Raw genomic sequence first — 26,080 nt, forward strand, 5'->3', positions numbered from 1 at the left:
TGGTAGGGACAACTGAACAAAAGCATTTATCACATTTGGCATCGTTTCTATGCATTAATATGGATCTGTAAGCACTGAACACAAATAGCCTTTGAATGGTTTTATTTATGTCAGAAACACTTGATAAAATGTAAATGTTAATATCATGAACAATTTAAAAGAATATCTCTCTTAAAATGTAAAAACATTGTGGCTAAATAGAGAAAAAAGCAAAAATTCTACTCAAAGATAATGACCTTGTGCTCTGTCACTATGCTGTGTTACATGAAAGAGAAACAGACCTGCAGAACCATCATCAAGCTGACATCAGGGGTAGGATGTTTGCTGAGCACTGTTGCTGGTACCTGAGTACTTCAGCTACATCTAGTGGCAAAGTTCCTGCTCGTGCATTCAGAGGCACAATAGGAACAACAGAAGCATAAAGCTTAATAACATCAATCTAATACAAGCAAACACATTAGACCATTAGAAAAACCTTGTACATTAAAAAGTGGTTGGATAAATGATCAACTCCCCCATGTTCCAAACTTCTTAACCCACCTTTGTTTCTTTCTTTCTTTTTTTGTGTGAGAAAAGTGGTGGGCACGAGGGTGATGGACAGTTATTAGTGATTGAAAATTATCTCTTGAGTGTCTGTGAAGGTTCTCAGTCATCCAGGTCATTGTAGTCAAAGGAGCTTGAAAAGAAAAGTGTCTGGACTTCTTTAAGTTGCTTGAAGACGTTTCACCTCTCATCCGAGAAGCTTCTTCAGTTCTAAGGTCAAATGGTGGGGTGGGGAGTCCTTGAGTGTATTTGCCTTTTGTCACTATTTGGTATCAGCTTCCATCTTCATTCTATACTGCAGGAGAGAATTACATCTATGAGAATGAAACAAAAAGGAAATGTATTTTATCTACATGAGATTCTGGGTTTGTCAAAGTTTAGTACCCACAGGCAGCAAACAATGCATTGTATCTAATATAAAGCTTACAAAATACTATTCATCCCCTATAGACTATGTTTGCAAAAGACTGCGGCAGACTGCACAGTGATCTAATGGTAATCTAATGGAAATCATAGTAATCTAATGGAATACATTTTCCTCTGCAGTGAAGATGAAAGAAATGCATGAAAAGTCCCTATGATTCAGAGCTGTTGCTAAAAGCACTCAGCACACATACCTCACCAAGAGTTGAAGCAACATCCGCCAAGGTGTCAGAAACTGTCCTGACCAACTGGGGGGTGGGGGTGGGATGAAGGAGTTGGCAGGAGGTGGAGGACTGTAAGTGACAGTCTGACTGAATGGAGGAAATCCTTGAGATCCTTTCTGTGACCACAGTCAATGTCTATGTAGCTGACGGTGATCTTTTTTCTTTCATTTTGGCAGCTCTGAAGAATAAAGTATGTGTGAAAGGTACGGGTCAGTCTCCCTTCACATTAAAAGTCATGATTTTTATCAATATCAGTGAGATTTTCATATAGGAAAACACTGATCTCAAATTAGAAACAACCGTTTCTAATTGCACTGGTGCTCATGCCTTTTGTTTTCCTCTTATTTAATAAATATTTAGCTTTTCTAATGGAAATCACGCCAAATTAATCATGAACCTTTACCTTTTGTACAATGTCCCCTTTGACAGGCTAAGTCTTTGCTCAGTTACCAGTGAATCATAGGGCCAGCACAGAGACAGACAGCCGATTATCTTACATCCATACATGTAAGTGGAGCACCTGGAGGAAACGCATTCAAAGTGAAGTCGATTAACTAATTTATAAGAACCATCATAATTGGAAAGTGGGCAGAGATCAGGATTATACAAGCTAATGAAGATTTGGCTATTTGTTTTCAAGATAACTAGTTGTCTATCAAAGTATGTTAGGGTTAGACTTAGATGGGGAAAAAGTACCCGTACAAACAGCAGCTAAAGCTACTTTCAGCTCTTCCCTTGCCAAAAAAGGTTACCACAGCAGATGCACCAGATCCCCTTCCTTTTACCCTTCTGGCTAGAATTGCACCAGCAACCTTGCACCAAATAAAATGTGTTAACCACTACACCACTAGCTACACACCATATAAAATCTCAGAGCAATTTCACATTAATCTTTAGATAAAAGGAACTATAGACTGTTTAACAGTGCCCTGCTTGTTTGCTGAGTCAGGTGTTGTGGTGAAAGGCAAAATTCTTAATGTGTTCTGTTTTTTGTATTTTTCACGTAATCTGAAAAAATAGCAGGAGAAGAAATGTTTGGTAAAAAATAATTATTAGTAGGAGATGGCACTCACTTCTTGAGACTGTATAAATTCCATTTAGTTAGCTTGAACAACAAAGAAGAAGACTACACAAATCTCCAGGAGACTCACAAGACTCACTTTTTTACAGAACACTCAATTGCTTACATTATCTGTCCACTATACATTTTAATGTACATGTAAAACAACTAATTTAAACCCATCCAGAGGGTCCCCAACAGTGCCAGACACTCATTTGATGAGCAAATATGGATGAATCCAACTAAAACACGATCATACTGTAAAAGTCTATATAAGACAATCAGATCAAACAGAATTGCAGTCTGATACAACATAAGGCAGAGAACACACATACCATCACTTTGGGCACCTATGCATAATTCCTTTAGTAGGACTGTGTGAAACTCATTTAGTGGCCCACCTTGCTTTGACAGGGGGTCTCTCATCTCTGCAGCAGAGGTCTTTGGATTTCAAAAGAAATCCGTCTTTATGAATCTTTGCCAAGAATACTGAGTGGATTTTATTTCAACTGAATGTGGTTTGGCACAGGATGAGAGCAGCGACCATGCTGGAGTAGATTCATCAAAACTTTTACTAGGTTCATGTAAGGGCCTGTCTCACCTTTACATTTACAGTATTACCTCTTTCAAAACCTAAAGTCTGTTAATATTACTGTCAACTGACATGGATACGAGAATCATCCAAATGACATCAATTTATTCAACATATTTGGTTTAAAATGTGGTGCTGGACTTGTGAATTTTGGCATGTTTAGAATTAAAATAGTTGTCATTAAATGTTTATCATTACTCATATCACAAAAGCAAAGTAAGAACTGAAAAAGTATTAGTTAAAATGTTGTATTCGTCAAGGATATTTAAATAGTATTCACTCTTCAAATTGTCTCAGTACTGGCATACATTATTTTTGTAGTTTGCAGCTTTTTTGGGTGGTGAACTTTTAGAGCAAAGGTGCGTTTACTATGACCCCTCATCAGCAACCTTTTATGTATTTCGATGCATTTAGCTCCGTTTTTCTTGGTTTTCTTTCAATAAGTGGAAGTGTTAAAATGATTAACTATTTTTCAAAATACCAAAATGATAAATTGACAGTATTGTGTACAGCACAAATAAGGTCTGCTCACTCTTAATTATCTCATGACCCTTCAAGTTCATTTTTGCAAGCAATTGTTGGCCAGTTTACACCTTGAAATCAAGATTTATTTTCTAATCTTTTTTTTGTTATTTGAAGACAGATTTGAGTCTTGAGGCTGTGACTTATCCTGATGCATTTTAGGTTCACATAATTGGTTAACTTAAATCTGACCACTGAAGCCTGAGTTGAAAGCCAGCTTTTCATTTTTCTTCTTTTTAAAATAAGCCCAGCTTTTCTGCCATTGACTTAGACCTCAAAAGGCAAAACAAAACCCCAATGAAAAACAAAACAGTAAAAATCTTGTGTCATACAGATTGCATAGATACCTGCATTTCACAAATATGTACCTTTGTAAAGTAAAAAGAAGCAATGCAATTCCTTATATCTGAATGAGAATCAGGCTTTTTCTGTTGTGTAGGACTACATCAGGGTTCTAAAACATTAAGTAGGTCATGGGCTGCTCCTCTTCCCAGTGGCAGATTGTTTCTGCAGGCACTGGACCAACTGGCCAGGAGGGCACTGTTTAATTTTTCACCGTATTGCAATATTGTATGGTATTAAAATGCATAGAAAGAGGGAAAAGTCATTAATAAAGCATAGTGCAGTTAGTCATACTCACAAAGCTCAGCCATACCCCTGAACACAAACCACACACTTGCACACACACAAGAATACACAGACTTTATTTGACTAACATTTAAAGCAAATGTATGTTGATATATTTGGAATTTAACTGTGGCATAATTGAATTATAAAGCATTAATGAATAGAATTTTAATTTGCAATCATAGGTTTTAAGTCAAACATTTGAACGACTTTTAACAAATGTTGGAAATTGCTCTCTGCCATTAAAAGAAAAACTCGCTAAAACTGTGCTTTATTCATTTTGTTGGCCTCCAAGCTAGCCTGGGTTGGTCTGCTTTGTTTTTCAAGAAGTTACACAGGGTTATTTTAGAAGACTTTAATTTATGCAAAGCCCATATTTGGTCCCCTGGGGGGTGTAGTGACATAGTGCTATAAGTCACATAAGACACTAACAATGGCCACAGGGCTTTGGTCAGCTCTGTTTTTAGATGACTGTTGAATCATTTGAAAAAAGATGTCACTTGTTGGCTATTAAGTGCTTTGCCCTGTCCAGCCTCAGGCAATGGCTAGCCAAGATAAATAACCTTCTTGCAATGTTAGCTGAATTCCTTCCTGACTAAACAACTAAGCATGGCATTGGCTGCTGCACAGTGTTGTTTTAGCATAGCAGAGTTTTCTGGTGTCGAAAGAATGGGTTGACGAAAACATTAAGATTTTATTACGCCTCATGAAGAAAATGTCAACAAAGCCCGCTGAAGTCTGTCAATTTATATGGCTTAGGAGTTGCAGACATCAGCAAAAATAGTTGTATTTATTATACTGTTTTCTGTTGCTACACTATCACTTGCATTGCAATGAAAATTTTGCAAACCACGCGTTCAACATGTTGGATACAATTTCTGAGCTAATGCATGTTACCTTTACCCCAACACGTGTTAGAAATATAACTTCCTGATATTTCTATATCTATCTATGTATCTATCTATCTATCTATCTATTCATTCATTCAAGCACAGTGTAGGTTTGAGCAGATTTGAGTAAAATGCCTCTAAAAATGTTGGATGGATTCCTTTGGTAATCCCTTAACTTTTCATGTAGCAGTCCTCACCAGGTGAAATACTAATTTAATGCATTATTAAATCATTTCAAAACTAATGAAATCCCTTAGACTCTCACTCCTATTTTGTCTTTTGTGTTAATAAGAAAATATTATCATGCTGAAATCAAAGTTTATCATGCTGAACATAGTAAAATTATAGACATATTTAGAGTAGTTGTGAGCATGATAGGAGCATTGTGAGAATGTGATTGGAATGTGGCAACATAGCAACCACATGCAGTGGTTTAAACATCTGCTTGGCATCCGAAAAGGTGCTGCTTCAATTCTAGCTTGTGACACAAATCTCTTGTGGGTTGTCTGAAAGAGCATCTGGTATAAAACTCTGCCATAACAAACATGTGGAGATGGCTGCTGTGTTGACCCCTTCAGATAATAATATTAAGCCTTGTTTGTCTTACATACATAGATGTTAGATTTCAGAAAAAAATGCAACACTTAGAAAGTGAAAGTTACATTAATCTTTTGGTGATTATCGCAACACAATCAATCTGACTACCCCTGTCCTAGTGGAATGTATTTTACTGAATACAGTGAATGAAACTGAATGAAGTGACATGTCCCATATTCTCACAGTGCAAGAAGTCTTTCATTTAAAGATTTTTTATATTCAGTTAGCCATTAGTACAGATATAGACATAGCTGGTATTTATTTAAACAGGTTTAATAAACTCAGAATCTTTAGGCCCATGGATCGCTTACTTGAAAAAGTTCTTCAAGGGATTCACTAACATTTTGAAAAGATTACGTAGAACATGAAATCCCAAAAAATAAGTTAATAAATTGGATTTATGATCAAAGATAATCTTAGTATGTATGCTATATGTATCTATGCTGTAAAAAAAACATTCAAGTTTTGACTCTTTGCATCTCCCTGTCATGACTCAGTCTAGGGCATCATTATTATTATTATTACTGCATACCATAAGTACTTTGGTTTGTGAGACTAAATACATGGTTGACTAAAGTCTGCTCTAATGGTTTATGTTTGATCCTTTACCTTGGTATAAATGAGAGAGATTACATGGTAATTATGACATTAGTGGGAGGAATAAGCCTTTGTGATCGTGAAAAGAGCCTGTCAGTCAATGCCAGAGCACATAGATGTTTTGTGAGTAAAAAATGTTTAAAAAACCTCAGGTGTTATGCAAGTCACTTCTTTTACTGTCTAGACCTTGACAGTGGGGGCCATGAACAATCTTTTCCCATCAATCTTATTAACACACTGTCAGTACTGTAAATTCCCCCGCAAGGTGACAGGGTTATTAAGATGCTGGTTTTAAATACAGATAAAAACGTATCCTTTGTGCCTTTTTATGGATACCTGTGAGGCGCACTCCTTCAGTTTGCATTAGAAAGGCCATGTGGATAGATTGTTTTGCACCAGCTGGACCTCATGTGCCCTATTAAAGCTTTGCATTCTGTTATTTACTATTTTGTAAAAAGAATTACAATTTCATGGTCCTGACAGTCTTCTTCAATATTATACATTTTTAAAAAATTATTAGTGTACTCTATAATGATCCAGTCTCTGGTAGCAAGGCCAATATCAGAAGGTGATTATACGGTGACAACAAAGCAAACTGTCAGTATATTTGATGAGGTCGATCAAGCCAAATTCTTGTATCCCTTTTCTTCCATTATTTGAACTAAATTCTACTGAAATTACAACAGCACAAGAGTGTGGCCAAATAATTGTTGTGTCCAGCATGAGTGCAATCCCAGCATAAAACATTTTTAGTAGAGCAGGAAGAATACATATTTTTGGTATGCAAGCTTTGCAGGTGAAACTGTAGTAGGCTTCAATAATGACCAATATAGTAAGCTATGTAAAGACAATGTGCTGTAGCAGAGCCTCAGGTATCAATTTAAACAATGTTTGGGTGTATAATACCATATTATATAACCATTATTAATTTTGTTATATATGATAAACAGTGGACAGATTCCTAGATGGAAGGTGGAGCATGGCTGTAACAAGGTACATTGCTCAAAAGTTAATTTTGGATGTTAAAACACTAGAATGCTGTTTCCAGTTCTTACTTTTGATGCTAAATTATCAATTGTTGGGTCTTAATATAATCGCTGCCCACATGTAAACTTGTGTTCATTCGTAGCACTGGATCCCAGATGCAAGTGAGTAGGTATTGAATCTTGGTAATGGTAATGTAGTGTGAAATGCACACTTATTTGGGATAGGTCTACTTTGTGTTCCTACTCTGCCAGGCTTGTTCAGAATTAATGCACATTATTGTGTTGCAGGATAATGCTTAGTCAGACAAATGGGATATTGTATTGGTGGTATACCCAATAACTATGAGCCTCAAACAATGGATGCAAATGGCAAAGTATATTGCTACTATTCTTCATACAGTTTTTTCTGCATTAAAAAGGCAAAATGATAAACACGCTAGTGTGCATCCACCTCTATCGACAACTGTTCCTCTCTGTGGCTTCTATGGAAAATCCAATTTTACACACCATGGCCTTTGTAGATTACTTTCTATTTCCTCAACCCAATTTTTTATGAAGACATTGTGATTTTATTAACCAGTAAATACAGTTCTGTGTCACATAGTATGCATAGACATACATAAAGATCCATCAAACAGAGGCTGAGACGGAGATCCGGCTATTAAATCAGAACAGTTAGTGCAAACCTGTTGTGGCGTACTGTATCTGTTCCACACTCATAACTCCTCACCACCGCCATCACAAGACTCCCCGAAGTGCTTACCAGTAAAATTGTGTCTCATCATTGCATGTGTGGGACATTAAGAAATGAAATGTCCATCATTTATGTCATGAGAAGGCTGAAGAATCACAAACTGGTTTTCTTCAATTCATGGAAAGAAATGTTTTCTGCATTCCAATAAAACTTCATCATGACCCAGAGAGAGTGAAGGATGACATGATAAAAAATGAAGAAACAATAAAGACATTCAAATGTGTTAGTTTTCTGACTGATAGAACTAAAAAATATCTCACGATGTTTCCTCTGTACTTTTTTTAAAAGTTAATCAGTTTTTACAGTTATTAAAAGTCTTGGGCTTTTTCTGGTCATCTCACACCATTGATTTCAAACCTATTTTGCCTTTGGGATCTTTAAAAAGCATTAGGTAAACCCCTTTAAAACCATACAGCAACGGATGTACTGGTGAATTGGGTATTTAGAGAAATAATCTATTTTACTATAGACAAGATAGACAAGACCCAAAAGGGAGTTCTTTTTAGACTTGTAGTGAAATGATTGAATTATTCCATAGATGCTGGGTGTGAATAAATAAGCAGCTGTTAGTCAACTAGTTCACCCTTATAGCTTATATAATTGTATACTAACAACTCCCACTACATTATTTGTTTAAAACCAAGCAACTACAAGTTTAAATAATTGTCTATACATAGTGTCAGGTTTCCTGGGTCGTTGACCCAGCGTTTTCAGTTTTGTCATGTTCAGTTTATTTCCCACATTCAGTTTTCTCACTTCCTGTTTTCTGTGCCAGCATACCGCATGTGTATTGTGTTCCAGTTATTTCCATGTATCATTAGTCAGACTAAGTTCAGCTGTGTACTCACCGGTCTCCAATCATCATCATTAGTCAGAGTTTTTAAGTCCTCAGTTTCCTTCTGTTCACTGTCACGTCATTGATGTTATGTTGTCGCTGTTAGGTTGTCCCAGTTCCGTCAGTTCTGTCGGTCAGTCTTTCATTCAGTCAGTCGTCCAGCCAGCCATTTCCTACTTCTGTTCTGTTCACTCTGTCTACAATAAACACCAACCTTCGCCCACCTGTGAGTCCAGCGTTTGGGTGCTCCTTCCCTTATCCACACTGCAACTCCTGACACATAGTGGTAGATGAAAAACATTACACTGGCATAGATTGCATTTCAAAAGTACTAATACAGTGAAGCAATTTATCAATTACTAATGAGGGAACAAATGATTCCATGACAATAATAGAAGCTACTTTTGTTGGTGTTTTTGAGATTGTGAAAGTTAAATAGCAACACTGTTTACCTGCTTTCACCTGCTGGAAATGTGTAGTATTCTTCATAGAAATATAATTTTATTTGTGTTCAAAATTTTGGCTAAACAAATGACATTTAAAGTACAATGTACAACTGAATGGAAGTTATTTCTCTTCCAGTATAACTCATCTATTTGGTTCAATCTCCCCCTTGGCCTTATAAGCTCTTTTCTTGCCTTCTTCCCAGTGTGTTTCAAGTGATGAACCATCCTCCATTAGCCTGGCTCACCTTTCCAAGCAGCCTGACACTGTGAACAGTGATTAAGCATACTTCCCACTGTATAACATCCTTATTCAGAAAAGGGCCCAAAGCATAACAGCTCCTTTTTGGTGATCATATTTTTCTCAGTAATTCCTGTGGCATTTTTGTCTCCTATGAGAGAAAATCTTATAGCTATTATTAAAAAAAAGTTCTTTGTTTAAAAGTAGCCTACTAATTTGTTTCACAGCCATATTGCTGGGATCACAAATGCAAAGATTTACATAAGGTTGCTTTATACTTATACTTAAGCTTGGTAGTTCCCCAACTCTTACTGGAAAATTTCATCATCATTGTCTGATGTGTATCTTAGTATAATTTTTATTGTTAAACTACATTGAAAATGTCTAAATTAACAATGGCTATAATAAGACCCTTAATGTCAAAACGGTCCCTTGTCTGCAGAAAATTACCACCCATCTGTGTAGTTCCCATTAGCTCTAGTATCGCCTTTTAGTGTCTTCAGCTCAGAATGTTACTTTTGTGTAAAGATATTGCTATATTCCTTGAGTCGTTACATCTGAGTTTAACATTTTCTTACTTACAAGAAACATTTTGTCAACATCTAAGTTTTAATAATTGACACTTCTACATCATCAGTGTGTTTTTTTTTAATCTCTCAAAAAAACTAATAAATTTCACACTACTTTCGTAATGAATAGACTAGAAATACAAAAAAAAAACTGGTGTAGAAAATACGATACAAATTAAAACTCATATCATTGCAAGGTTCAATATACATTCCTTTATTAAAAAATAAATAAATAAATCAGGCAATTATTTGACGTTTCTGGCTTAAAAGGTTTAAAGACCATTTAATATTGGATCCACACATTTAAGCACTAACAGGTTCCATTGAGTAATATCAAGGATCAAGTTCAGGGCTGATGAACACTGATGGAAAAGTGCTATGAACATAACAAATGAGTGGGTCTTGTTTGTTACAATTTCCTCTAATTAGTGAAAAGCATTTGAATAAATGAATAAAGGTTTGCAGAAGTCTTCTTAAGCTGAATCTTTCTACCACAACCATCTCTCCAAAGTGGCATGAATGAATAACCCCCCACTCTCTCTCTCTAGTTTGTATCTCTGGTGTTGGCAAAAATCACACTTTTATATAAAGGAAAAAATCTTTCCCTTTCTGTTTTTTTTGCACAGCATATCTGTCGCAATGGTCACTTTGCTCACTGCCATAAGGTCATCACACAGTCTATTTATGCCCACAGTTAAGGCACAGGAGGTCTCTGCAGTATTCATCCTAAATGATGGCTGCCACGAAACAGACAATATGACACAAAAAACCTGATATAGGAGGAGAAGAAGTCCAAACTGTCAAACTAGTGTTTCCAACAGTTGTAACATCTACCTTTATATCTGTATATCTCTGAGCTTCTTTATTGAAATATGATTAAAATGGTGGTAAAACCCGACATGATCACTTGTTTTCAACCCAGCTGCAGCGGGTGTTGTGCAACATGCCAGGTTACAAAAACTGAGAGGTGCACAACCAGCTGTGCACCAAATATTGTGGTGTGCTACACATGATGTGACATCAAAATTGGCACATGACAGCCACAACTGGGCAAACAGTGAGTGTAAAAATGCCTTAAAGTGTGTGTGTGTGTGTGTGTGTGTGTGTGTGTGGGGGGGGATTTTAACTAATCAATTAAACATGAGTGTTTTTCACCAAAACCAATTTTCGTTGTCATAGCATTTACTTACTGTAATCATACCTGGTAAAATAATTCCTCTCATAAGAATGTTTCTTTCAAAACGGGTTGTAACATTTTGATTACTGTTTTGTACTAAAACTGAATTCAAAGATGAGAAGCTATTGTGTTTTGTGTTTAACGTAGCTGTAACACGTTATTTGACAGTCCACAATACAAAAAGAGGCAACTGAAAAAGCTGCTCATTATAAGAATGGTCTTGGCAACAGATGTTGTATTTAACATGTATGTTTGAAGTACAACAACAAAAACACTTTTTCCAAACCACTTAACAACAAAAAGAGCTGGAGCACAGCAACAGCTTGTTTTCTTTTTTGTGGCTGTTTTTTTGTTTTTCCCACACCAATATATTGCTCGATAAAAATAAGCACTGCGTTCTTTATCATTAAAATGTATTATTAATTAAATTCCTTTAAGTACATGTAAAGTGTAGCTTTATTGAGCATTGAATGTAAAAATGAAAAAAGAAAAAACAAACTATTAAACAATGAGACTTAAACTACAATTGCAAATAAACAAATGCTTTTGAGCAGTTTAAATCCCAGCATGACCCAACTCCTCTATCTACAGTACTTCCCTCCTACACAATCTTCTGTCCAGTAACTGTTGTCTTTCCACAGCATAAAAGTCTGTTAGTAGTACTTGTCTGACATGCAGCACGAGTAAGTTCAGTCTCTCTTATATTGCAGGGGTTTTATTGTTGTAAATATAACATCTTGATAAATATACCCTCTATGAACTAATGTTGCTCCAAAGCAGCTGACTTGTCTGACTGCTTGAGATACTTATGTACCTCATTCTCTGTTGTGGAGCTGGACATTTTTGCTTTCTCAAAGAAAAAAAAATCCTCATTGTCTTCTGGCTCACTTCCCACAGCTGATGAATTTTCAACAGTGCTGCCAACACCAGAAGACCCAGTGTCTAGAGGACAAGACGATATTCGTTTTATGAGTTCCCACTCATTAACAGAAGCCACCACAATTTGAACATGGGACGGTGCATGCCAGAAAGTCAATTTTTCTCTGAAAAAAGCAATGGCATTATTGCAGTGAGCACATGTACTACCAGCAGAGATGGGCAGTAACGCGTTACTGTAATCTGATTACTTTTTTCAAGTAACAAGTAAAGTAAGGGATTACTATTGCAAAAACGGTAATTAGATTACCGTTACTTTCCCGTAGGAACGCTGCGTTACTGCGTTACTAAAACTGTGATTTTTTTTTTTTGCCAGAATGTCTCATGACAGTGACGTAAGCGAGTGGAACGTTCGTGACAACAGCTGTGTGCAGATCAACAATGGATCATATATCGAGAGAGTATGAGCGTGCAGCGTTTAAAGCGTGGAAGTACTGACCTTACTTTGAGTTAGATTCCGTAAAAAGTGACAAAAACATTAGTGCCCGTTGTGCGTGGGAAGAAAACTTCTTTTTACAGCAAAAAAAACCCCCTAAACAAGCTCCAAGTGCGCAATGACGTAATGGGAAATTCACAGAGAAACTCAACTGACCGCTGCGGCACACCTGCACCAGGGTAAACCTCCGCCTATCCTACTCCTGCTTTACAGGTGAAAATAGAGCAACAGAACCGCTAGTCTTTGATTTTATTTATTTTCTGCTGTGTTTTACTTGCATCTATTTGAAAGAGTGAGAGTAAACACAAACAAAATATTTTATTTTATGTGCTGGAATGTGCAGAAAATAGGTTTAAATATTAAACAAATTTCTTCCAGTCAGAGAATGTTGCAGATAATTTAATTTTTACTTGATGCATGAAGTTAAAAAATTAAAACTGATAAAACAAGTTTAAAAAAGAGACTTTTCCATTTGATTACATTTTGTATGATGGATTATGTAGAAAAAGTAGAATTGGGCTGAAAGACCTATCGCTTTATCACCTATTCAGGTTGTAAATCGTGTTTTTAAAAAGTAACTAATTACTTTTGAAAATAAGTAATCAGTAAAGTAACGGGATTACTTTTTTGGGGAAGTAATCAGTAATTAGTTACTGATTTTTTTTTTCAAGTAACTTGACCAACACTGACTACCAGTCAAAAGTTTAGACACACCTTCTCATTTAATGGGTTTTCTTTATTTTCATGACTATTTACATTGTAGATGCTCACTGAAGGCATTAAAACTATGAATGAACACATACAATGAACACAACAAAAAAGGGTGAAATATTTTAGATTCTTCAAAATAGACACACTTTGCTTTGATTATTGCTTTGCACACTCTTGGCATTCTCTTGATGACCTCCATGGGGTAGTCACCTGAAATGATCTTCCAACAGTCTTGAAGGAGTTCCCAGAGATGTTGAGCACTTGTTGGCCCCTTTGCCTTCACTCTGTGGTCCATCTCATCCCAAACCATTACAACTGGGTTTAGGTTAGGTGACTGTGGAGGCCAGGCCATCTGGCACAGTACTCAATCACTCACCTTCTTGGTCAAATAGAAGGTTGACACAGCCTGGAGGTGTGTTTGGGGTCATTCTCTTGTTGAAAAATAAATGAGGGTAACTAAACGTAAAACGGATGGCATGGCATGTCGCTGCAGGGTGCTGTGGTAGCCATGCTGGTGCAGTGTGCCTTCAATTTTGAAAAAATCAGCCACAGTGTCACCAGCAAAGCACCCTTCACACCATCACGTCTCCCCCTCCATGCTTCATGGTGGGAACCATGCATATAGAGACCATCTGTTCATCTTTTCTGCATCGCAAAAAACACAAATTTCAAATTTGGACTCATTAGACCAAAGCAAAGATTTCCACTGCTCTAATCTCCGTTCCTTGTGATTTTTGGCCCAAACAAATTTCTGCTGCTTGTTGCTTTTAATATATCAGTGTAGTGGTTTCGTACCAGGTACTTGACCATAAAGGCCTGATTCACCTGAGTCTCTTCTATTGATGTAGAGATGTGTCTGCTACTGGAACTCTGTGTGGCATTTATATGGGCTCTAATCTGAGGTGCTGTCAACTTGCGATTTCTGAGGCTATTGACTAGAATTAATTTATCCTCAGCAGGAGAGGTGACTCTTGGTCTCCCTTTCCTGGGGTGGTCCTCATGTGGGCCAGTTGCATTGTAACATTTGATGGTTTTTGCGACTGCATAAGGTCAAGGGTTGGCTACTTTCAGGAGTTATTTATCATGTTTTCTTTGCTACATAAGTCCTTATATCTTGCTTTATTTGTTTGTATGTATCTGCAATGTAGAAAGTAGTAAAAATAAAGAAAAAATATTAAATGAGAAGGTGTGTCTGACCTTTTGACTGGTGGTGTATACCTATGGCAAATTTTCCAAAAAAAACTTTGTGTTTGTAAAATTACTCAGAATTCTCAGAATTTAAAAGAACCAATAACAGTATTCCTCGTGGGAAAAGTCGTTGGAGAGAGGTTTCAAGACGTTGCTTGGAGATGGTCATAGACCACAGGAAACTGGTTTCAGTGAGGCTTATTATCATTTCATTGTCATTTTATTCAAAGCTGTACCTGGTCACAGATGGGATAACACGTGTCAGCATTGCCTTCACTGACAACAGCAGTATCTGAGGAGCAACCCCATATGGAAAAGATATATATAAATCTTATAAAGTTTGTATCTGTCTTGTGTGAAACTTGTATGAAAAGCATATAAGAGTGAAAACAGATATAAGATCCCTTGAAAAATTATATAATGAAACGTGTATGTTTTGGATACTTACTAAAACAATATATGAAAGTAATGAGAAAGTGGCCACTTTCATGAGTAATCACATATAAGTTTTTACTATTTCTTTTCCATATGGGACGTGTCCATGAGTAGGGATGGGTATTGATAAGATTTTAACGATTCCGATTCCATTTTCGATTCTGTTTAACGATTCGATTCTTTATCGATTCTCTTATCGATTCTTATTTTTAAAAAAGGAGAACACTAAGGTCGATTAGCTTAGAACTTTGTTTTTATCTTCTCTTTGAACAAGATAGAAATTTAGGAGTAACATGGCCTTACAAACCCAACAGTGAGATCTTAAGAGATCCAGCCTACGGCTCTTCAATGGGGTGTCACAGGGTCCCCAGGAAAAAAAATGTAAATGTAAAATAATAAAATAAATATTCTCCTGTAGCAATAACAAAGTGTAACATAAATTATTCTGTAGCAATTACACAAGAATATCCAGTAATGTCCCTGCCTACAATTAAACACATTCACTTACCAAAGTGAAATCGGGGCATCTGCTGTGGCAAATGGGTGCAAGCCTTTGACCACAAACTTAGTCACTGCTCGGTGACATTCGTCTATCCTGGCCTGAAAGGAGACGCTACCGGTAGACTGCAGTGAGAACTGCCAGCATCTGAGCCAGCCAGACTCTGTCTGTCTCATCACGGTCACCTAAATGCACAGTAATGGCAGGTTTTGTAATAAGGCAGATCGCGCTAGCATAATATGCACTGTTAGTTGATTATTTACCTGCCGCATTAACGGGAGAGGACGTGCAAACGTTACCGCTGCTGCTGGGTTGAGATTCACGAGTCCGGAGCGGAATTAAAAACACGACATTCATTTAAGGTTATCACGTGTTTTGTGAGCAAATGCTTTTGCATATTCGTAGTGTTTCCTCCCTTAAATGAAATATCTACTTTGCAAGTATTGCAAGTTGCCCTGTTGTCATCCGTTCTCGTAAAGTATAACCAAGCTTTTGAGCATTTGAGCCGCTGGCGCCGTGTTTCCTGCCGGGTAAATGACGCTCCGCAACGTGGTGACGTCATTCGGGGCGACTGGAATCGATAAGGGAATCGTTTGCAAAAATGGCAAACGATTCCAAGGAATTGAAACAGTGGGAACCGGTTCTCAACAAGAACCGGGTTTCGATACCCATCCCTATCCATGAGTTTGCACTATAAATGGCAAACTGCTTATTGACGCTATCCATGGCATCTTTTAAATCAGAATGTTTATATTCAGTGAAAGTTTTAACAAAGTTGGTGGAAAATCATTATATTTGCCTTAAAATTAAATTTGGCCTGAATTTGGTTTATACATATCATGTGTGTGGAACCCTCATATTCGTTCAGTATTTCATACAAGTACAGCTCTCCCCAGCATCCAAGCTCGTTTCAGTGACATATGATTCTCATGAAGCCCTTGTGATGCTGTCAGTATGTCTGCATTTGTGCACTCTGTTTGAATGCTTTGTAGTGTGTCAATCATACTCTCTTTCATTCTGGGATATCCTTTGTAAATGCATTGCATCAGGGTTTCCTACACAGCAGGATCTTTCTCCCCACTGGTTCCCTCAAATATTTTGAGGAAAAAGGCATACTGTACTGTTGAAAAAGATTGCACATCTTAAAGTATTGCTGCTTGCTTTTGAGGAGGAGGTCCACGTGATGCTTCATCTTAAATCCACTAGATTAGTGTTCATTGAACCTGATAAATCTAACGACACAAAGAATACTATTAAATGCCAAAAAAAGGAATTAATTAAATAATTTATGGTGACGTTAAAAGCATAAACAAAAAACATTACATAGAACCTGTTTTAAAAGGATAAAGGACACTCTTTCGAGGATGCCAATGTTCACATTTTGGACAGAGAGGACAGATGGTTTGAAAGAGGAGTGAAAGAAGCCATCTATGTCCACTGAGAGCGACCACCTTTGAACAGAGGCGGTGGTTTACGACACCAAATGTCTGCCATCCATAATCCAGTTTTGAGTTCCCTCCCCAGACGCCTTAACGCCCACTCACATCCTGGGCCATCTGACCTCAGGAATTTGCATGATAAGGTGGGGCCAGGTTTCACAATGAGCTCACCCGAAACCCTGGCTGATTGGGACCCACACCCAGTTTCACACCTTGGCTCAGGCGGGATCAGGAGGATCATCAGGGGGTCCTTTTGTCCCTCTGTGGGGGGGATGCTCCCACTAGTTTTAAATCTGGGACTCCCCACCATTTGACCTTAGAACTGAAGAAGCTTCTCGGATGAGAGGTGAAACATCTTCAAGCAACTTAAAGAAGTCCAGATGCTTTTCTTTGCAAGCTCCTTTGACTACGATGACCTGGATGACTGAGAACCTTCACAGACATTTTGTTTTGTAGTTTTGTTTGGTTTTTCTCCCAGCCTAAATAAAGGGCTCACTTTTTGTTAAGTCCAGTCTTGTCTCTTTGCATCTGCTTTTGCATCATGACAGTACCAATAGTACATAACACAATATATTACAAAATATTACAAAATAACTGTAATAAATACACATAGCTATAAGATATAAATATATCACAATACACTACATACAATTTAAGTTAGATGAAGTGGAAACTATGGCGCCCCTCTTACCATACAGACTTTATTTTTTCTGTGGAGGATGTGCAACTACTCCCATATCTGTACTTGTGCTTGAGTACAAAAAAATGCCACGGTAATATTTAATAACAGCTGAAATTGTCAGTTGGTCATTCAGAAATTGAATGTCCTATTTGCATTACCTAAATGTTACTGATTATGTTACTGTTAATGCTTCAGAATCTTAACAAGGCAAATAACTCAAAATCATGTTTCATTAAACATGATAGAACCTTAAAACACGGAAGGATGACCAGAGCTCTACCTTTGTCTATATATGTCAGATTGCACCAGCTGAAGGTTACATGTAAAAGCTTTCATGAAATTAAAGTTAAATAAATGTTATGTCAATGTATGATTGAACAGAATGGACAGTTTTCTTTTTAATAAATTGCTATAAGTTTCTATACTAGCTTATAAAACAGAATATTAATTCTGTAAAAAACTGCTTAAAATAGATTATCTAGTTACTCACAGTAAGTTATGGAACAACAGAAACGACTTAGTATATTAAACCATCTGTGAGATGAGACAGATCGCTGACTAGATATAGAAGAATAGATGAATAGGTAACAAAATTACCTGAAATATTTATAACCTCTGTCTCTTTCATCATTGCCTCTCTCATAAGCCATTAAAGAGTCCTTTTGGGACCTCTTAATTGAGTTCCTTTTTGGAACAGAATATGAAAGGCTTCTTTTCCCTCTCTCCACCCCTTTTCAACTAAAGAATGGGGTGATTAAAATACACAGAATGGAAGTTCTAGTACAAAAGTTCATTGCAATCAGGGGTGCAATTTCAGTATTGATTCAGAAGTCTGTAGAACATTTAGTGGACACAATTATTAAAGATTGACAACTGCAGTTTTACACACACTGTTGTCCTGACTTAACTTTCAGTAGCCAGCAGTGAGGACAAAATATTGTTCATACTATTAGTCTGAATATGGCCAGTATTGTGACTTTTATACTGCAATTATGTCAGCTAAAATTACACTTAAACATAACCAATTCCCAAAATAAACTATTTTGCACAATGATGGCGACTAACCATATTTCTTTTCCCTTTATTAAATGTATGAGGGTTGCAAAATGTTCCTCAGGCTTAGTGCTGTGTTTGTGGAACCTGTGAGGAGGCACTGTATTTAAGGATAACTTTAATTTCATGACAAATCTTGCCATACAGCATGTATGTTAATCTATATTAGTTGATTTTCCATGGACACAAAAAAGACTTTCCTTTTTCACACTTGTGTTCGAAATATTGCCATTCTGGTTTTCAAAATGAGGTTGAGGTTTGTCTTTGACTCTATTTGACTTATGAAATGTCAAAAATAACTTCACATATCCAATACAAAAGTTCTGCATGACTTAAATTTCCATAACAGACCTGAAACTGATTATTTGCTTATGACTGATGAAGAGCAGCAAATATTCTTGCCTTTTTTTAAAGAGGAGATTAAGAGCTGCAGCCCTCAAAGCAATCATTTGACTGATTTATCACTTCTCTCTCTTCCATCTACAAATGCCGAGCAGATGGTCTGGCATCCCCAAAATTATACCGCTAACAAATGCAAGTAGTGTGGTGAACGTGACCTATGTAGCAGACACTGTGTTCTTGTACCTTTTTTGAACGAACAGAGATGTCCAAAGAATTGTACTGAAGATCAAAATGATTGTGTGACAAGTGAGGACATGCATATGTGCAGGGATTGGGGAGGGGAGAGAGTGTGGATTTAAAGAAATGAGGGATCAGGATTATTTTTCCCTACTTTGATGAAATTAAAAAAAGAAAAAAATCTTTCGGTGTGTGATTAATTGTTTTACACGAATAAGGGAAAACAAAATCATTTATATTCCTGGAGGTCAGTAAAGACACTTTTATGAAAACATGCATTTCTCTTTCTGTGCAGCATTTGGGAACACAAAAAAAAACCTGTTATCACAGGACTCCAGTATGCTTGGATGTAAACCATAAAAAGGTACTGAATGATGCTCTGTTGTCTGGAGCATCAGCGAATGCATCCATCCATCTGAGTGGATGTGTCTGAGGACAATTCCACAGTGGGTTTTCTTGTGCAGGAAAGTGTATGGGTGATACAACAAAATGAGAGCCCCAAATCTCCACAGATCTCATTAGACTGGTCATAACATTGCAACAATAGTAGAAGGCATATTCATCTGACTTCTGTTTTTTTTTCTTTTCCCCACTGCACAGTCCCAAAGCCTTACCATCAGCTCTCTTGCACCATCACTAGCTTTGGGTTAAAGCTGCAGACAGCGCACAGCTGACTGTGGTTTTCTGCTGACATGTTTGCAGACTGACTATTCCACAGCCATCATTAGTCTTTCTCTTTTTTTTTTTCCTGGCATTTATTACAGGGAACATGGACATTAGCGAGGGGATCTAAAAGATGCTGAATAATTACAGTCCTGTTTTGGATTTAAGGAAGGAGAAGAGAGGAAAAAAACTTAGGGAGGTTTAGATATTTTTAATGGTGTGAGTTCATGCAATTTTTTTTTTGTTTGTTTGTTTTTTTATGGAATAAAGCACCGGAGGTTAAACTTTGATCACAAACAAGCAGATAATTGTTAAACATTGCTAACCTTGATCAGAGCTGAAGCCTGCACACCCGGTGGCAAAAATTCATACATCAGCAAAGCAAGTTAATGCTGTTATTGCATGGTAGTGCACATTTCAAGAAAAACAAAAAAATATATAATATTTGTGCTGCTGTTTGCCGGCATTGATAATACTCTGCTGTGTATTCTCCATATTAATGAACCTTTCTATCACACTAAAACAGATTATCTCAGCTCTGAATTTATTACAGACACCAGTGTAAAGGCAGCATAATGGCAGGGTAATTATTAGCTGTGAATTGAAATATAGATTCACATCATCACTATGTAAAATTGTCAGCAACAATGTGCACTGTCTGTGGGGAAATGATATTGGTTTCTTTGGCTGTGTTTCTTTTGGTGTCTCAATTACGTCTTCTTTTTTTTTTTTTTTTACTGTAACTTCACATGGAAATGAACAAAAGTAAATGCATTTTTTAAATCAGTTCTGCCATTGCTTTGCCTGAATTTGGTGTCTTGATTTAATATAAAATAACGATGGCCCAGACAGTTCTATGATTTATGGCATCATATTCATGGTTCAAAATAGGAAGGATAATTCACTCTAGACTACATCCACAGAAATGGCCCCTGGAGCTAAATGCTAATATCAGCATGCTAAGATTTTTAACATGTTAATATTAAGGGGGTGGCACAGCAGTGCACTGTCGCCTCACAGTAACACGTTCAGCTGGGGACCTCCATATGATGAACATTTTCCAAATTACAGGCCCTCAGAGTACACGGGGTGTGTCAAAATTTCGGGTTTTTATGTCTCTCTATTTTTCTAGCATTTTGGAGATTTTGTAAATTCTTAACAAAGGAGAGCCATATTAAAGTTTCAAGAGGAGAAAAAACACATTTAGGTGCTATTAAAGTGCATAACAAAATCAAATTTACACCCATGCCAAATGTAACAATCTAAAAATCATTCTAATCTTTCCCACTGTTCAGACTGTTCATTTGTTTTCTTTGTGTTCTATAACAGCCGCTGAACATAAATATCATGCAGTTTGTCTGTTTCATTAGTAAAACTGCACAGACCTAACAAGAAGCATTTACCAGAGTAACAGAAACAAACATTGGTACTGTGGATGTTTATCTGTTTTTGATATTGTAATTCACTGGCGTGCAAACTTTTAGGGGTCATATCACCATATGACTTGGTGGCTGGACAAAAAACATTATAGCATATGAATGGTTTTCTTTTGAACCTACTTTTGAAATAAGGCTCATATTTCAGCAGTCTATCCAGCAATTGTTGGGATATTCTACCTAAAGTCAAATTAATGGTCAACTGTGGCACCCAAGGAATAGTCAGGACATCATATAAGCCAATGCAATTCACACTCAGATGATCACAAATGGTATACTATCAATTTATTCAATAGTTTTTGAATAGACAATAAACTAGAATTGCCATCCATAGCTCAAAATGTCTCTTTATCACTTCAAGATTTGTTCTTCGAATTTCTAAATCTGAAATAATATTATTTACAAAAAATGCAGGCTTATTATAATGTGCTATATTGATGTAGTTTCCTACTTTCATGGTAAAATTGATTAGTTATGACTTGAGACTCATTTGGCTGCTCGCATGTTGTCATTGTGAATGAAGATGAAAGTGCTTTCAAAGAAAATGTCTCTCTTATCTACATAAAGATGAATTTGAGTTCATGAAATGATCCATATGTTGTACGCTAAATGAGGTCTTTAACATTCTGTTTAAGGATGATTATGGAGTAAGCACATCAAATCTCAATTTCAAAGGTACACAATCATGATATAAAGAATCATAAGTGAGAACCCCAGTGTTTCCCTTATGTCAGACACAACAGGAGAACATGCTTGGTGTGCTTTGAGGTTAGCTACTTCTTACACAATCAATAATCCCTCAAAAAGAGACTAAGTGTAGCTCTTCCCCTAGCCTGCCCTCAAACACTCCTTTCATTTTTTCATTCAAAACCATCCACTGAACCTTCAACCCACAAGCAAGAAGCCCCTTGACCTCACAGCGACTCCACCTTTGCTCCTGCCAAGGACTTGCCAACCTGCTGTGCATCACAACATGGTGAGTTTGGGAATCTAGCTGACTGGAGAGGGAGCCAGGCTCCAAGCAGCATCTAATAGATATGTGATGGCCTGGAGCTTGCCTGAATAAATACACACTTGTGCAATTACAGCGGCTGGACTCTTGGCATGAAGTGCCCATTTGGTATCACAGTAATCTGGAGGCCGATTGGCTTTCGCCTCTTCTCCTGCCTTGTAAGTATGGTATGTATCTGAAAAGGTCAGAAGAAAATAGCTTTAGCTAGGGTTTCTTTTTCTTCTTGTGATATGTGGGAGGGTTGGATAATGTGAACAATTTTGTGTCAAACCTTAACCTTAAGTGAAAGGTAATTTCAAAGCAGACTGAATGACTACAAGACTGAAACTGTCCAAAGTTGAGCCACTACAAATATATGTTCCACACTGCCTGAAACTGATAGTTTGTTCATTTGAATTCTAAAGTAAATAGGGGACATGCAATCTCAAATATTGTGGTAACTAAACAGCAAAAATATATATACATATTTCTGCTAAAACCAGACAACAGATTAAAAACCATTTTTAGTAAGACCCTAGTACACTTATTTGGTTCAACGCCTCGTATAAGTCACCGCTGTATCTGTTAAATAATTCTCAAATAACAGTGCTCCACATCACTGATTTATGCTCAGTAGTGACACGCTATTTAAAAAAATCCAGTGTAGTAAGCAAGCCAAAACGGACTCAACATGGTAAGAAGGGAGGCATTTTTAAATGATTAGCAGCCTAGGTACATAACTGCTCGTCCTGAACCTCAGTTCAGAACTACCAGTTATGGAAGACCTTGTGTCTTCCAGCAGTATAGGGTCACAGAAAAGCATTATACACTGTTTAATTATGTTTATTTGCTAACAATAAGATTATCATGTAAGCCATTTAATAAAAATATCTTTCATGTACTAGCTGACCTAACAGTGCTTGAATTTCATATGGCATTTTCTGCCATGGCTGTGTTCAGCTCATTGTTTGGCAAAGCTTAAGGCTCACTTGGTTACCATTCTGTGAATAACATGGGAGCTTTATGAGGATTATGCCAAAGCTTCATGGCTCAAATTGGTTTTAGGATGGAGAATGCAGGCACAAAGTGTAGACTACTGTCATTTTCATGAGCCTCCGTGAATGTCACATGCTGGCGAGTTTGGCACAAAGTGTGTGAGCAGTGAAGACAAATGAAAACTGGCCATGATCTCAAATACCATCAGAAGAACGTTGACAGAAGTGGCAAAAGGGCAAAATCTGACACACATTGGTTTCCATTGGGGAAAGGAAACACACACACACACACACACACAGACACACATAGAAACTACTGTTACTATTTGAAACACTAGTCGCTGGAGATATGACACTGTTGCTCTTAACTGCAGGCATTTGCAGTTTGCAGTAATTTCTCACCACTGACTTTCTACTGTTTCTACCTGCCAGTCATCTGAAGCTCTTTAAAAACCTGCTTCTTGTCCTTGTCTTTCCTTCAGTCCCCCTCCCTAGACCTGCTCTAAAGGGGTCACTGCAGTTAGAGGGAAAACAGACCCAGAAGTGGATTTTCAATTGGATTGTCAGAAGCTGGCTGTTTTAATAAATCCTTCACCATAAAAGGGCACGGTACCTTTTGTGAAGTGGCTTCACCCATGACGCTCAGCTTGGGCGCTCACCAGTGAACCCTGTCTGCCAGAACCAGCTTCCCCAAGATAAAAAGCACCTGACAAGTATTCACTGGATGGGAGAGACTTTACTCAGAATAAATAAATGACAGAGTATAAATGAATGAATCATTATACCACTGAAAGAACGATGAAACCAGATTTAGATAATAACACTGCAGCTATGATGGAAACAAACATAGCTGGTTTAAAAATCAGAGTGATGCAAGTAAAGTGCAAGGGGAATATTTTCCCTCTGAATTTTGTCTTTCTTACTTTGTAAAAGTTTTCTCCCAACCATTTGTAATAATTCATTTAACTCCTTATCTAAGAGTTTAACTAATTATATGAATAATAAGAAATCATATTTCTGTCACACACGTGAAACTGTTGATGTGTTTTTTGTAGATGAAATCATGTAGCATGTGTTTTTAATGAACTCCAGTATTGAGTCTCTTTTAACTCTTTTCACCCTTGGTTGTACAAGTACCACAACAAGGCTGAATCTGTTATTGAAATTCACCCTTTTTGAAGGTTGTGGAGCATGACATATTCACTGAAGAGGAAGCTTACTACTGCTGTGATTAAAATGGATATAGCATTGTTGTTCCCCATCAAGTTCAATAACATACCGGTAACTGTCAGTGAGTTGAATTGTGTCCATTGAATGTGTGTGGTTTTGCTTTTATTACAGCTTTTGTGTGAAGATGAGCAGGGCTAATGGAAAGGACACTGATGAATCCATGACAACTCCTTGCAAATTAAAAAAAATGCTAAAAAAGATGCTAAATGTTTCTGTCATGGTCCCCAAGTTTCTCTTTGCCTGCCCTTCCTTTCTTTCTCTCTCTCTCCTTTGCTTTTCTCTCTTTCTTTATCTCCTGTTATTTGCGTGTGTGTGTACTTTTCTTCAGAGGTGGCTCCTCCTGTGGTCTCCGAATTCCTGTTATCTACTCACCTGTAAAAGATCACCTGATCAGACTCACCTTGACTCAAACTCAGTCATCGCCAGATTGTTGCGTCAACTAGGTACGCACTCGGCCTCCTGTTATGAATCTCTGTTCCTCTTCTCCTTGAAATAACCAGCCTTTCTGTGTAGACCTCTCCGCATACTCCAAGCCCTGTGGACTGTATTGTGTGTGTGTGTGTGTGTGTGTGTGTGTGTGTGCCCTTATAAAAAGTCTGCAATACCTTCACCACTTCTACTGCATTACTGACTGTATAATCTCTCTATTTAGTCACTTACCTGTAAATAAACTTGTTTAACCTTCCGAGTGCTCTGAGAGTGGGTCTATCATTCTGTCTGTCCATGACAGAACAATCTGGCCAGCATGAGCACAACAAGCACAGATCCAGGCCAGGCCCCGCCACTAGAACAACAGCTAGAGGAGCATGTGTAGGAATTCCGTCATCCCACCATTAATCAAGACAAAAAAAGCTGTTAGAAATTAGCAGCTGTGTTTTGGACAAGTTCAAAAAAATGTTTGCTTCACTGCCTGTCCTGACCCAGCCTGATCTCTCTCTCCAGTTCATTGTTGAAAGGTCGAGGCCTACAACTTTGAGGTTTGTGCGGTGCTCTCGGAAGTGGTAAATAACAAGGCATCCCTTTACCTTCTTTTTCTGATGTTTAGCCCCTGCAGAATGTAACTTTGATGTGGGGTACTGGGAACAGCTAGCAGTCAACCTGGCTGTAGAGGAACAGAGGCTCTGGCACAAGGGAGCAGAATGTCCTTGCTGGTTTGGACAGATCACAAAAACCTGACTTACATTCAAACTGCTTAGCGCATACATGCACATAAAGCCATACAGTCCTTGTTTTTTCGCTTAAACTCTATTTCTTACCACCCAGACTCCCGTAACACCAAGCTGGACACCATCTCTTGCCAGTCCTCTTCCCCAGATGCCCTAACCAAAGAAGAGCCCATCCTCCCTGCATCTTTAATTGTCAATTCCCTTATCTGGGAGATTGAATTGCTCAGCCATATGGTACAGCAGAATGAGCTTGATCCAGGAGGTGGCCCACGTAATTGTTTGTTTGTTCCTTTATTGGTTTAGTCTAAGGCAGCGGTCCCCAACTTTTTTTGCACCGGTTTATGTCCAACAGTATTTTCACGGACCAGCCTTTAAGGTATCACGGATAAATACAATAATGCCAAAAACATTGCCTTATACAAAATAACATTAAACCATTCTGGGCTCCTGTTTGATTATTGGCATACTTTTGAAACACCTGATTACGAACCTCATGGCCTACATTCTTAGTAATGCAGCAGGTTTAGTTGGGTTAGCTTAATACATTTAATTCAATTTCAA

Source organism: Maylandia zebra, linkage group LG1 (assembly GCF_041146795.1).
Source record: "Maylandia zebra isolate NMK-2024a linkage group LG1, Mzebra_GT3a, whole genome shotgun sequence".
NCBI classification, from domain to species: Eukaryota; Metazoa; Chordata; class Actinopteri; order Cichliformes; family Cichlidae; genus Maylandia; species Maylandia zebra.